General features: G+C 35.9%; 1 long non-coding RNA gene across 1 annotated transcript; it reads right to left on the bottom strand.

The window, feature by feature from the left end:
- Positions 1-3,644: 3,644 nt before the first annotated feature.
- Positions 3,645-8,015, bottom strand: LOC127741653 (uncharacterized). The gene is made up of 4 exons (XR_008002791.1): positions 7,306-8,015; positions 7,093-7,217; positions 6,946-7,011; positions 3,645-4,437 (listed from the first exon to the last, which is right to left on the bottom strand). It is a non-coding gene; the product is annotated as an uncharacterized LOC127741653 (long non-coding RNA).
- Between the last annotated feature and the right edge of the window lie 5,599 nt (positions 8,016-13,614).

The raw sequence follows: 13,614 nt of genomic DNA, 5'->3' as shown, positions 1-13,614 counted from the left end.
GAAGAAATTGCTAAGCTGTCCAGCCTGACCTCTTTGCACTCAAACGGTCATAACTTGAGCTACAGAGGTCCAAATGATGTGGTTCTAGTTGCGTTAGAAAGCTAACATCTAGGGCTTCGCAACAATAGCTGCCCTGAAGTTAGGCGACGCAGACGCGTGGATGACGCACACGCTTCGCATCAGCAAATTTTAATCCACGCAAACGCGTGGACGACGCTTCCGTGTCACTTTTCCGTAACCTGTACATACCATAAAATGCTGGGGGCGATTTCTAAACTGTTTCTAACCCAGTTTTCGGCCCAAAAAGCACATATTAGAGTCTATAAAGTGGGAGAATCCATTCATTCATAATATACATCATACAACATACATTCATTCATAAGTCACACTTTTCATAATTTAGATGTAGTTTTTAGAGAGAGAGGTTCTCTCCTCTCTCTTAGGAATTAGGATTAGGATTCCTCTTAAAGGACTTAGGAATATTTTTATCTTCTTCATCACAGGTTCAATGTTCTTTTTATTTTCTCTTTTATTTGTCTATGAACTATTCATGTTATGATTTTCTTAATTAATACACATTGAGGTATTTCAGACTTATGATTGCTTTTCCTTATTTATAATTTAGATTTTTTACTATTGGCTTTGGTTGATTAATTGGTAACTCTTGAGTTGTCAAACTCATCGTGATTGATAATTAATATCTTTACTGATTGATTTAGATTCCTATAACTCTAGTCTTTCCTAAAGAGTTGACTAGGACTTTAGGTGTTGAATTAATTTGTCCACTTAACTGACCTTCATAGTTAGAGGTTGACTTAGTGGGAGCAAAAGTATAATTCTCATCACCATTGATAAGGATAACTAGGATAGGACTTCCAGTTTTCATACCTTGCCAAGAGATTTCTTCGTTATTAATTTATTTATTGCTGCAATTTATTTGTCTTGTTCAAAACCTTTTCAAAACCCAAAATACTGTTTTCTATAACCAATAATAAAACACACTTCCCTGCAATTCCTTGAGAAGACGATCCGAGGTTTGAATACTTCGGTTTATAAATTGTATTGGGTTTCTGACAACCAAATGTTTGTATGAAAGGATTTTCTGTTGGTTTAGAAGCTATACTTACAACGCGATCATATTTTTATAAATTCTTTACCGACAGGAAATCCGATCGTCATAGCTCTTTATTGTGGATTTTAAATCGATAATCCTGAGATAGTTAACTCAAGTTACCAGGTGATGAAGCACCCCTCGGATTTACTTATCTAAGCTTCTCCTTGAACATAAACACCACAGACACATAGCTAGATCTTTGGTCATTGATGCCTAGAACTTTGTTATTTAATCCTTTCATTTTCTCTATTTTTGACACTTCTCTTCTTTTTCTATGAATTCAATGTCAAGGATATTTTTATTTTCAAAGTCTCACAAGTCTAAATCTAAGTCTATGTTCCAAAGAATCATTATATCACTCAAGGTTCCGAAAACCGAACCGGACCTGTCGGTCCGACCGGTCTAACCGTGAACCGACAACAATTACGGTTCGGTTAGTATCTGAAAACCGTTAATTTAAAAACTGTCAATGATCCGCTGAATCGGCTGGAAACCGGTCGGTCGGACTGATCCGAGACCCGGCCGGTTTTCACTTTTCAACAAAAAAAAAATTAAAGGACACCTCCCTGACCCTTACTCCCTCTCTGTCTCTCTCACTCACCGCATCTGCTACCTTCTCTGTTCTCTCAACAAAACCTAGCCTCCAATGCCACTTTCTTCTTCAAGCTGTGTCACCGCCACCGCACTACCGCTGCCGTTGCGATCTGCGCCACCGCCGTCCGCACTGCACCCATGGTCGTCGAAATGCGTCTGCTCACCTCGCTTTCCCATCAGTTTTTGAGCTTTCGCATCTGTTCTGAGCTTCGCCGCCTCTATATCCCCGTGCTTCCGCCGCGGTGCTCCCTCTTCGTCGCTTGGTCGAGCTTGCCTCAAGCCCTTGTTTTTGCTCCAGCCTGCTGTTATCACCAGGCTTCGGTTTCTATTTTGGCTGAGATAACGCCAGTGCTCAGCCCTGATCTGATTTCCCTCTCCTTCATCTGAAATGCTGAATCTCTGTTGTTCATGGTTTTTTTTTAAGTAATTTTTTGCTTATCTGTTTTAAGTTTTCTTAGGTTTCTTGCTTATCTGTTTTGAGTTTTCTTAGGTTTTTTTCTTAGTAATGATTTTCTTAGGTTTTTTTGTTATGAGCAATTTAGATTATTTTATTTTACAGTAATTATGGAACTATTTTTGCTGTTTAGATGTATTTTTTTATTTAATTGTTCAGTGTTGTGTTTATTGTTGTTGCTAATTGTTGCTGTTTGTTCTTGATGGTTTTGATTGGTGATAATTTGTTCACTGCTGTATTTATTCTTATTGTTCTTGATTGTTGCTATTTTTTCTTGTGCTATTTGTTTTCTAAGTTGTTGTTTCATGTTTTTGCTATTTTTTATGTTATTTTCAATGACTATTTGATTTTTGGCTCCTACATGTTTAGTATTTCTGAAGATGTTGATTGCTGGCATCCTGAAATCTTGAAGCAAGAAGTAATGTTTCCAGAACCTGATAGTTATGAGCCAACCATAGAAGGAGCTTTACCAACAAATAATATCTGTTCAATTTATATTAATGGAACCTGCAGACTTGAGTCTATGGATATCTCTAATTTAGCAGAAATCATATCTTTTCTTTTCACATACCATAACTCTATTGGAAACAACAATAATTATATTGTACCCTTAAAAATTGCTATTACAATCTGTTGATTGCTTACATGAAGTATATGTCTCTGGTTGCACATTTACTTTGTGCTTGGGTCTTGTTTAAAATACCCCGTGTTCAAGAAATGAGTTCAAACAATTGGTAGATCAGATGCTAATGGTCATATCTGACTTGGTGCGAGAAAACATTGCTTATTTAATTTAGTGACATCACTGCCTTGCTAATGCTAACGCTAATGCTAATGCTAATGCTAATGCTTGGTTACTGAATGTTGTGTTTTGAACTTTTGATATGTTGTGTAATGTACTGATTTTGTTGTTTTTAGTGTTTAATTTAGTGTCATCACTTCCTTGCTAATGGTCTGTTTAATTTAGTGTCATCACATCCTTACTAATGCTATGCTTGGTTACTGAATGCTCTATTTTAAACCTTTGATATGTTGTATAATGTACTGATTTTGCTGTTTTTAGTGTTTAATTTAGTGTCATCACTCATCACTGCCTTGCTAATGCTCTGTTTAATTTAGTGTCATCACTTCCTTGCTATTGCTAATGCTTGGTTACTCAATGCTCTATTTTGAACTTTTGATATGTAGTATATAATGTACTGATTTTATTGTTTTTAGTGTTTAGTTTAGTGTCATCACTGCCTTGCTGAATGATATTGCTAATGTACTGGTGTTGCTGTTTTAGTGTTTTGATAATCTACTGGTGTTGTTGTTTTAGTGTTTTATAATGTGTTGCTGTTTCATTATTGCTGTTCGATAACATACTGGTGTTGCTATTTTAGGGTTGCTGATGTACTTTTAATCTTTTAAGATTTATATTAGACTATAATTATATTTTAGGGTGTTTAATTATAATTTAGTTATTATTTTATTCTAAAAAAATTTTTTCGGTTGAACCACCGGTTAGACCAGTAAACCAGTGAACCAGTAACTAGAGCGGTTTGATGACCGGTCCGGTTCTCAGAACCTTGATATCACTCCTTATTCTTCACAATTCACCGCTTATTACAAATCATATCCACAGCTTGATTACCACCACTTTTCAGAAGATTTATTTATTCCTAGTAACTTATACTCAATTATTTTTCGTTCATAACAATTTATTTATTTACTTCAAACTCATTTTATGATAAGACAAGTGACGAAAAGGAATCCTTCTGATTCGAAAATTTAGACAAAATAACTTCCGTTGCAAGTATAGTCCAAACCGGCAATCGATCATCTCAATCAAAGTTTAAAATATATGATTGCCAAAATCCAAAACAAATATAAACCGTGAGTTTTAAATCCCGGATTGTAACACCCTAACTATCAAAGCTCACTCTTCCGGCTGCGGAACTCTGATAGCTCAGACATTACAACGACTCTTATACTATTTAGTACTAAAATATGAGCCTGTTTAAATCTTTAAATTACAATACTGCTCCCAAAATACTTTCGTTCGACAACGTACATCCACAGATACCATACAACTTACAAAAACTCATAAAGAGTATATCCATATTTATACATATATTTATAAATAATATTACAATCATTATCCAAAATAATTCCTATCTCTCTTACAGAATATATCAAGATAAAGGCGAGGGTACAATAAATAATAACTAAGGCAATACAAAGCATCTCAACAACAATAATTAAGTAAATTCTTCGTGACATCTGCGCCCATATCCTGAAAGGGGAAAAATGTAGGGGGTGAGAACATCATCCTCGAAAGGGTTCTTAGTAGCGAGTTTTTGGAAATTACTGTAATAGGATACATGAAGATAAACCGTACCAGTGATTAATAATCGTCTTATGCCCTCTTTAAAAACAATGGTTTTCAATAAAAGAAAAATTCGAAATCTTTTCTAAAAAAGGAAACTGTTCGTTTAAAACAAGATTCAAAAGCCTTTCAAAAGGTTTATCTATGCTTAACCAAATTAGCCTTTCATACTTCTCTAAACCAGAAACACAAAACCGAAATCAACCATCGGTCCATCTCATTTCAACCACGGCCCTAGGCCCAATCCAACAGCAACTAATCCACCATAATCCAACAGAATTTCAGTCGCAAACACAAGTAGGAAGGTTCAAGAACAAACAAACAGTTACAGCAAGTAGAACAATTAGCAGTTAATCACAAAGGCAAACCAAGTACAATATGCACACCCAAACAATGTCACATAGATGCATATGATGCATGCTGTCCTAGTGGCTGATGATATCATCTGTCGGTTACCAAGCCAACCCGACGTGTCCGGTAGCTAACCCGGGCACAGTCTCTCTGTTGCGCATTAATATCATTAGAGGGTATTTGCGCCCTGTCACCATTAGAGGGTATCTGCGCCCTGTCGACATTAGAGGGTATCGGTGCCCTGTCACCCTTACAACCAGAGAGAAAACACAAGCATATTCACATACAACATTCATCTCAGCCATCCAGCTCACGGTTCAATCCAAAACCAGCCAATTTATCAATAAATACAGCCCTTCGGCTAAAACTCATAATTCATAATCAGCCATACGACCCACAACTCATTCGGCAATCAGTCATAGTTCAATAGCATACACAGTCATTCCGGCTCATAACAAAATAGTACTTCCACCATTCAACATCATCAAATTCATACATCGGCATTTAAGCCATAAATCACTTTTCTTAATCCATTCACTTTGAAATCAAGTTTCAACTCTTTTCAGCCTTTGCTTTAAAGATCTCATTTCTCAAATCATCTCAGACTCACAAGCCATTTTTACTCAAAGTAAGTTCCCTTTTTAAAACAAAGCCACTATCGGCTTTCTCTTTCCAAAACTTCCAAAACCATGGCAAGTTAAGGATTTATTTTAAAGTATTCAAAATCATCCATCCAACAATGGAATTTTATAACAAAAGTTTCTCGGCAGAGTCTCAAGTCGTTAAGGAAGGTCAATCTATATCAATTCCTTAAAATTTATTGAAACTCTTAAAATCATAGATTCTCGGCTCAAGTAAGTAAAACTGAATTTATTATGAAACCGAACCATACAAAATCACAAGTTCCAATCTGGTCTAAAAATCAACTCATTTGAAACGAAACCGGTTCATTTGAATCAAACCACTTTTAGATTTCTTTTTGGAACTCATTTCTCTAACCTCTTCCCAAAATGCCTCAAACTTAATTACTCAATCAAAAGTCTAGTTTCCTTTAAAATCACTAAAAGCTCCCTTTTATATTGAAATCAATATTAGAGCATCATTCTTTCCTTCAGTGATTCAAATGGTAAAAATAGTTCAACTTCTAAATAAGCTGAACTCAAGGCATAAAGTTCATTAAATAAATTAAGCTTGAAAACATAAATATTCTCTTAATAAATCAAATAATACAATTTCTCTAATCCAACCCTTTTTAAATAACTTTTCAAACAAGACTAAGATTTTGTAGAAATTTCGGCAGCACCTCCCCTAAAACTTGGACTTTTGCCACCCGGTTCGGGTCCCAACTAAACCGTTCCTCATTCCTCTTCAACAGCTCAAAACCAGAAATCAATTCAAAAGCAAACTAAATCCAACAATCATCTCATTTTCATATCTCAAGGAAACTGTTTCAAAATCAAATCAATATAAACCGATTTAACACATTTCCAAAGCTTAAAAAAATGGTTCAGCAACAAATCATTTATCAAAACCAAACCAATTAAAGCAAACCAGACTGAATTTCAAAAAGTATTCTATCTTTCACATTATCAAGAGAGTCAACTCAACTCAAATCAATTCCTAACGGATTAAACTCAAATTCCAACTCTTTAAAGAATCAACTTCAAACGTTTCATTTCACAAAGCCGCACAACAAATTCAGCCAAACAAACATTCATAATCTTTTGAGACAATTGAATAATACATAAGGCCGATACAATCACCAAATACACATTTTCTCACATCAGTATCCATATGTAATAATTCCAATATAAAATATAATTTTCGAAAAGCGTCCCTACTTCAAAACGCAAAACCACAGTCCAAACGCCTCACAGCGTCCTTTCCGCCTCCACCCGAAATCAATAATTAAAATCCCAGCTCCGCCTATTTTTCTCAATAGTAGAAACAGCCTCAATGCCACATGTAAGCTCAGTTACTACTTCCTAACACATCGATATCGCGGAAATCTTAAAACTCTTAACTGAAAACAAATGTCGAGGATTCTAAGGTAAAAACACTTACATTAAAAAGGAATGCAACAGCAGCCTCCGCCACACTTATGCGATACGAAATCATCAAAACTCAAACCTACATTAACAAGCTTCAAGGTCTTTAACCAAACCCAACCGAACACTAAAGCAGGGGTTTCTCGAAATGTGAAATACTCACTAAATCAAAATAAAACAGCGGCAGCGGTAAGAACGATTATAGCAGCAGCGGGGAAAAAGACCTTCTCCTCCACCTTGGTCCGTGATTCCAGCGGCGGCAGCGGCAAGGGAATTTACAATAATCACCTTATCCCATACAAACAAATTTCAGTGACAATCTCCAAGGTAGAAACAAATTGGTAGAACAAGGAAGCAGAAACAGGGAAGAGCTTACCCCCAACATAGCAGTGGTCCTAGTGGTGGTTTCTTGGGCAGCAGAGGGTTCTGGTAGCTCACCTCTAGCAGTGGCGGAGGAACATGTGGAGGCAGTGAAAGGCAGTGGCGGAGCCGACTTCTCCTCCTTCGCGCTCTGTTTCTCACGCACTGCCCTATCCTTCTCGTTGGCGACAGTGACGGAAGCAACCCCCCAACAGCTGAGGCAGCAAGGCTGGCTCGACTGTAGCAGAGTGCAACACGCCTCCCTCTCCTGGTCTCTCGCTCCTCTGGCCGCGATTCACGGCAGCGACAACAGCACCGTTAAAAGACGCGGAAGCAGTGGCGGCGACAAGGCTAGCCGCAAGCTTTTCTCTTTCGTGCGCCTCTCTGTTCTGGGTTCCTTCCTCTGTGATGGCAATTGCGGCGCAAGGATGGCAGCGACACGTTGCTCGATGGCTAGGCACGGTGGCGGCACCAGCTCCCTTAAACCCTCCTCTGCGCGAATAGTAGCGACACAGGAAGCTTCGGCGGCGATGCGACGGCAAGGAGGCTTGGGGATGGTGATCCTGGCGACATGGCCTATTGTGGCGGCGTGACGCAGTGAACTTCCCTCCTCTCCTCAGCCGAAACTCAGCCTCTCTCTCTTTTTGCTTCTGTTTCATTAGTTCGTAAAAGGAGGGAAAAACGGCGTGTTCTGCTTGTAGCTGGGCTCTTGGGGGAGGGTTTCAGTGGTAGCTGCTAGGGTTAGAGGGATTAGGGTTTCATTTTCAAAAATTAGGGTTATGGGCATTTTAGTAATTTCAGATGAAATTGGGAATAATATAGTTATTGAAACCCAAATTAAATCCAACACTAATTATATATAGAAAATATTATTTGTTCATCAATTTCACAAATTATTTTCAATGAAATGTCTAAATTCAGAAATTGGAAATAATATAATTAATTTCTCTATTTTCCAAAACAATAGTATTAATATCTTAAAATATAAATTATTTAGTCCAAATAATGTAAAACCCCTATTATTTCATAACTGCCAACTTTATAATTTAAGTATAGAAAATAATCCAATAATTGTAAAATTGGATAATAATCATAACTTATCTCAAATTCAATAAATCAAAACTCGCCTTAATTATCTTTAATAAAATAATTTCTGAAATTAAGGATATAAATAACTGATTGGAGACTTGATCATAAAAAGACTTTTTAAAGATTTTGGGTCTTACATGGATCTTCTCCCTCGGACTATGCAAATTAGGTGTACACACTCTTGGTTGTGAAATACGGGGGTTGTCAATCATATAACTGAAATTTAAAAGAACTAAAGAATAAATGAACTAGCAATGGATCAAAAGACTATTAATGCAAATTAAAAGAAGATAAGATCAAAAATAGTGAAAATGTGATGAATGCATAAAAATCATTGACTTGGAAATGAGAATTAAGGAATTCTATCATTTTCATAACCACAACTATGGCAATTATGATGAGTTAAGCTCACTTCGTCAACCCCTAACATCGACGAGTAAGTCAAGCAAGCATAATTGACCTTAATCCAAAAGTCCTAGCTAACTTACTAATTAACTTAGTAAAAAGCTAGCATTAGTGGAAACAAGAGTCAACTAAAACCCAAGAATTACCACTAAATATTGGACATTATGACTCTAGTATCCTAGGGACTCATTTCCCAAGTCAATGAGTGAAAATCTACTCAAAATTTCTAAGTGGCATTTTCACAAATACTTGGTGTGCAAAATAACAAAACATGGCAAATTACAAAAGATAATGAAAACTATAACCAAACTATGCACAACATCAATAATAGAAACTCAATCAAGCATATAGAAAACATAAAACATCAAATTCATCAACCAAAAACTCAAGAAATCAAAATGGCATATATTAACAAAGTAACTTGAATTAGAAGAAGATGTAGCAAAAGTAGTATAATTAAAGAGGAAATTGAAGAGTACTTACAATAAGACAAGCAAATATCCAAGATCAAAATTGGAAATGGAAATTTCTACTATAAACCCTAATAAAAACCCTAAGAGAGAAATGGAAGAAAACTATCCTAAATTACTCCAACTCCTAATAATGTTGTAATGTGTGTCGTTATTGCCTTCTCCCAAGTGTTCTCTCATGATATGGAATGATGTCCCCTTTATATACACTCTAAATAAGCTTCAGTACTTCCAAAATTGGGCCAAAAGGCTCCCAAAATTGCGAGCCACATGCTTCATTAATGAAGTCACACGCTGGAATGTGTGCATATGCACACTTGCTGATTTTCACTTGTGCATACGCACAGGGAGTTGTGCGTACGCACACTTGAGTGTGTGCTCCTCCTTTATTTTCTTCATGTGTTCTCCCTTTTTGCATGCTTCCTTCCACTTCTACCGAACCGTTCTTGCCTATTGACTTGAATTCAATTAACAAAACATATCACGGCATCGAATCGAATAAAAGTGGAATTAAATTGATCAATTTAAGCACAAAAATGCATGTTTTCATATTTAGGTCCAATTTAGAGTGAAAACACAAAAGCATGCTATTTTAGTGAATAAGCGTGAGTTTGTGTGGTGAAATCCATCTAATTTGAGCCAAAATTTACCATCAAATATGGATTTCTCAATTTCTCTACACTTAAATAATAGCATGTCCTCATGATAATCACAAACAAGGAGAAGAATCAATGAGTAAACAACTTATTGAATTCAACTATCCATATACATGCAAGTATACTAAATACTATCTTTTTCTATCTATACTATAGTTCCCTATTGAATTGGCGAAAGCAAACAAACAAATTTTCAAGCAAACATATAGACATATAGGGCTAAACAAAGAAATAATTCAATGTAATCACAATCCAAAGAATTGATTCGAATTTCAAGATGAAACAACTTGCAAGAAAACACAAAATAAGAAGTGGAGACATAGAATTGAGCAATCGAACCCCTCACCGGATGTATATACACTCTAATCACTCAATGTTTAGAGTTTAATCACTCAAGTCTTCTCTAATCATACTTTCTAGGATTTGCTACTCATCTAACAATCAACAATTATTTGATGCAAGAATACAAATATCATGAGGTCTTTTTAGGGTTGTAATGGGATTAGGGTTCAGGTGGGATAAATATGGCTAAGTAGACTAAGAGATTGAATCCTTAATTAGCTTAAGTATCCAACTCAACATATATCAATCAAATAAAAAAATGCATTCTAACCACCCATTACTTTCTTTTTACACACATTCATGCCTTGGCTTTTATTCAAATCCATATATGTATTTCTTATTCATTTTTCTTTTTTTTGGGCAACCTTTGTCCCCTTTTTGCTATAATTTTTTTTCATTTCATTTTTTTTCTTTCTTTTCTATTTTTTTCCATGACAAATGCATATGGTTAAAGTAAATTGACACATGAATGTGCAACCATTTTCTAAAATTTTTCAAAGCATACCCAAAAACAAACTTTTTTCATTCACTACCAATGTTCTTCCACAAATTTTTTCCCATACTTAAATGAAACACACTCCTCAACCTAAGCTAATCAAAGATACAATTCAAGGTAATTCATAGTTTTTCGCTTAGGGTTGCGATGTGCTAATAATTAGAACCAAAGGGGATTAAAAAGGCTCAAAGGGGGTTTCGATGGTAGATATAAAGGGTATGATTATATGGGCTAGTAAGCTTAACTTCAAAAATGGCCTCAATCATGCTAAATACATTCAAAACATCAAACAATGAACATAAAGAATTAAGCAAATCTAAGATCGCAATCATAGAAGGAGCATAACACACAAGAATAAAATAGTGGTTAAAATATGCAACCACACATTATAGGCTCAACAACTTACAAGGTTGTTTGTTCTGTCTTTCTTCTATGTTCCGCAAAACAATTCAAAAAAGTCTTAAAGACAATTTTTTGAATCAAATAAATGGTATGCCCTAAAAGAGATCTCTTGAAAATTTTTGTTGTTTTCACCAAAATTATTTCCTATGTATGTATGTATGTTGTGATGGATGCAATTTCAAAAATTCCTAGTTCTTTTCCTAATTTTCACTATCCAAAAATCATCATGAACAATTCGGACAAAATTAAACTAGGCACTATACTATTCACAATATCCAATCACAACTTCTATCTCTAGCATATATACCAACTAAAAATGCAAAATACAATAGCTCGAAATAAAACTATGAATAAGCTAAGATATATATACCAAAAGAAAGTGTAATGTAATAGTCAAAAGTACTCCAAATATACACAAGAAACATAATAAAAGAAAACAAAATAGAGTACAAAGTGTTCGAAAAAGAAATTTACACCCCAAAAATCACGAATCCTCCCCCACACTTAAGTGTTGCTTAGTCCTTTGTGCTTGTACACAATCTGGGGAGATAGAAGCTCTAAGTTCCTCCACCTTCAGCTGGTGGACCGGGGGAGAGGGCTCGGGCTGCTGTATAAAATAATTAAACATAAATTGAGGAAGAGTTCATATGGGTGTGGTATGATAAAATATAATGTGTATATTCTAAATATGCGCACGGTTAGAACACACATATGGCCGGTTAAAACGGCAACCACACAATAAAAAAGTAAGCATGAGTTCCTCAATTAAATGGTAATGAATAAGCATCAATTAAACACAAGCAAGCTTAGGCAATTACAACAAGAGTGAATTGAATTTAGGAAATATTAGATATTGAAATTGTGCAAGTGAAAGCACAAGATTAATATAAAATAGCACAACAAACAATAACCAATTCAATTATGAAAATAATACTGCTTATTCTTCCTCAAGAATAATGAAATAGTCACACGGATAAGGTGCTTGTTGCAAAAAGTGACAAGCTTGATAAGAATCAAGTCAAGTCAACTCAAATAAATGCAAAGCATTAAAAAAAGTACCTTGTTATATGATGATATTGATTTGAAAACTATGATGAACAAGCAATTCAATTCAATTCACTAAATTCAATATGCACTTGTTAAAAATTTTACCAAATATGAAGTCGAATGTCAATTTTCATGTTAATTTGGTGCTAGCAACTCAAAGCAACCAACAAGTACATTATTGAAATTTCAATCCAAAATAACATCATAATCTTTCAAAAGTGCATAATTCTTGATTAGAATGTCAAACAAGGATATAGTCCAACACATATGGTAGCTACAACACATGCATTAAACTAAAAGTTTATTCAAGCATTTAAGCAAACACTTGGTATGCAGTGCACATATTTATCAAATTTTCAAGTCAATTTCAATCAACATTCAGCCCGATAATCAACAATAACACTTGCAAGCATTCTAGTCAACAAACAACTAAACTAAACCTAATATAATTACTAAAATCAAAATAAAATGAAATTAAAACTAATTAGAGTAAGTAGAAAATAGGGTAAAAGCAAGAACCTAAGTCAAGAGAATTGAAGAGTAAGGGGAGGTGGTGCATGGCACTAGGACACCACCGCCGGAGTCGCGGTGGTGATGCTTTGCCGGAGCTGGAGATGCGGTGAGCTCTGGCACAGGGTCACGAAGAAGTTGGGGAGAGAGAGAAGAAAGAAGAAAAAAGAAAGAGGAAGAGAGAGGGGGCAGAGCAGCACGACAATTGTGGCGCTGACGGTAGCGGTATCGCCAAAAGAAGGATGGGTGGGGAGGGAGGTGTTGGTCCAGGTTGGGTTGGGTTGGGGTGAATGAAGAAGAAAGAAAAGGGATTGGGGGTGGTTAAGGCGCAATAGGGGTTCTATTTCAAATTCACGTTCAAAACGTGACTTGTGTGTATGCACAATATGCATACACTAGGCAAATCAAAGGGTGTTCATACGCACAATAGGGTGTGGACGCACCCGGCAGGAAGGGTGATAACGGGTGTGCGTACGCACAGGCTGGTGCATATGCATAAAAGGCTTTTCTTTTTAGCAAAATGGGTCATGTATGCATGCACACAAAAGGGAAAAATACCTGGTGTGTGAGTGCACAAGTGTGTGTAGATGCTCCTGGCAGCGAGGCTAAAATGCAGTGTGCGTACGCATAGGTGTGTGTGTGTGTATGCACAAAATTCTATTTTCACAAAAAATTTTAAGCCTCTAAGGGTATCAACATGATATTCAACATAGACTTTCACTTCCCAAAGACATTTTTATTTTCCGAAAGACACATGATCAAACTAGAATGCAACTAAATTAAGCTAAGCAAGATAAGCAATTATTCAAGGAACAAAAGCTAAAAGAAGGTAAGGGTTAGAAGGATATTACCATGGTGGGGTGTCTCCCACCTAACACTTTAATTTATTGTCCTTAAGTTGGATATTT

Source organism: Arachis duranensis, chromosome 9 (assembly GCF_000817695.3).
Source record: "Arachis duranensis cultivar V14167 chromosome 9, aradu.V14167.gnm2.J7QH, whole genome shotgun sequence".
NCBI lineage: Eukaryota > Viridiplantae > Streptophyta > Magnoliopsida > Fabales > Fabaceae > Arachis > Arachis duranensis.
This window is presented reverse-complemented; position numbering and strand designations above follow the sequence as displayed.